The following is a 420-nucleotide window of genomic DNA, read 5'->3' as shown; positions in this document are numbered from 1 at the left end:
GAGACAAACTATAAGCCAGGTTTATTATGCTACTGCCAGAATTAAGAACATTGGAAATGCCATTTTTTCCCAGGATTTCTTGTTAAATTTTAAGTTCTGATAGTGATTCATTTATTTCCACAACAATTTGGGAAATAGGTTATAATTAAGTGATTAATATGCTTCAAGGAAAAGGGAATGCTATAAGGGTAATCATAGGAATTTGTTAGATATTATATATAAAAAGAATTCCTGTAAATAGTAGACCAAAATATATTTCTTGTTTACTATGAGCAAAATGTCAGCTAAAAAATACTTGTAATCCTCCTGTTGCTCACTCTGTGTATCTAAAGTTCTTGTATGTGTTTTTGCAACAGTTACAAATAGTGGTTGTAATTTATATAAAGTTCTGTGCTTATCTAGGGAATTCTTTAGCAGACA

At 30.0% G+C, this 420-nt stretch overlaps 1 protein-coding gene across 15 annotated transcripts in view; it reads left to right on the top strand.

The window, feature by feature from the left end:
- LOC119593731 (myoneurin-like) overlaps positions 1-420 on the top strand; it is a 102,537-nt gene that overhangs the window by 57,754 nt on the left and 44,363 nt on the right. The window lies entirely within an intron of this gene.

Source organism: Penaeus monodon, chromosome 32 (genome assembly GCF_015228065.2).
Source record: "Penaeus monodon isolate SGIC_2016 chromosome 32, NSTDA_Pmon_1, whole genome shotgun sequence".
In the NCBI taxonomy this organism is placed as follows: Eukaryota; Metazoa; Arthropoda; class Malacostraca; order Decapoda; family Penaeidae; genus Penaeus; species Penaeus monodon.
Note: the sequence above shows the minus strand (reverse complement) of the source record. Positions and strands in the feature narration are given on the sequence as shown.